Raw genomic sequence first — 1,219 nt, forward strand, 5'->3', positions numbered from 1 at the left:
CCATTTACAGCCACATACGGAAAGTCACCAGGGTGGAAAGCCTCAGATGCCTAGTAACCGGCCAAATTTGCCTCCAGGGTGGCCATTCCTCCCCTGGCATATCGCTGGTCATGCACTTTAGACTCTCTGACCTTCCATATCACTGGCGGTTCAGTTTAGATCACCACCTGACCTTTCCTCCCTAGTGATAACATCTAGGCCTCAGCTGTATTTCAGCTCCAGGCCCAGAAAAACAGCAAAACCAGGTGAGGGAAGCCAGGACCAACTGCAATAACTAATGACCTAGGGCTGACCAATCAGTGGAGACCACAACCCTGAAAGGGTACACCTGAAGAGCTGATAAATATTCTATTGAGATCCTTCCCTAAGAATCCCCTAAACTCCCAGCCTTTAAAACCCTCAAGACGAAGGACCCAGTGCCTTTCCCTTCCTTCCCCTTCTTCCCTTTCAGGAGTGCACCTCCTAAATGCTAAGGATCCCCATGAGACTTGCAACCAGGACAGCACTGGCAGCTAATCTGGGGCCCAAGGTCCCCTTTGTTCTGACTCTCCAGTAAGCCCCTCCTTGACTCACTTCTTTCCCACAATGTGTCTAGGGAGCCAAAGCAGCCCCGCCCAGTCTCCTGTTGCTTCTTCTATCCTAGGCCCTTCTTGTTTCACTGTCCCCCGCTTTAATACACATATTCTCAATCACCTTGTCAAATCTTTCCTGCACAAAGTCAAGAGCCCACACACTACAGACCGGCTCTGGGCGCAGTTTCTGTCCAGTAACACATAGACTAAAACTGGAATAATACAGAGAAGGTTAGTATGGCCCCTGCACAAGAATGACATGCAAATCTGTGAAGCATTTCCTATTTTTTTTAATAATATTTAAAAAAATATATTTTTTTAAGCTGGAGGGAGAGAAGGGGGAAGAGAGAGAAACATCGATGTGAAAGGGACACATTGAGTGGTTGCCAGCCACACAACCCCAACCGGGGCACAGGACAAACTGTAACCGAGGTGCGTGCCCTTAGTAGGAACCGAACCTGGTACTCTCTGGTCCACAGGCCGACGCTCTAACCGCTGAGCCAAACCAGCCAGGGCAATATTTTTAAATTTTTTAATAAAGCACAAAGAAACGTGGACAAAAAAGGGGCCACATGCTAAACCTGACAAGCTCAGGGGAGGCCTGCATTGGTGGGCCTTACAAACTCAAAGACTGACAGTAACCTAAC

At 48.4% G+C, this 1,219-nt stretch overlaps 1 non-coding gene across 1 annotated transcript; it reads left to right on the forward strand.

The window, feature by feature from the left end:
* The first annotated feature begins 755 nt into the window (after positions 1-755).
* Positions 756-861, forward strand: LOC118629116. Its single transcript, XR_004959364.1, has one exon. It is a non-coding gene; the product is annotated as a U6 spliceosomal RNA (small nuclear RNA).
* The last annotated feature ends 358 nt before the right edge of the window (positions 862-1,219 follow it).

The sequence above is a fragment of the Molossus molossus genome, unplaced genomic scaffold (assembly GCF_014108415.1).
Source record: "Molossus molossus isolate mMolMol1 unplaced genomic scaffold, mMolMol1.p scaffold_m16_p_13, whole genome shotgun sequence".
NCBI classification, from domain to species: domain Eukaryota; kingdom Metazoa; phylum Chordata; class Mammalia; order Chiroptera; family Molossidae; genus Molossus; species Molossus molossus.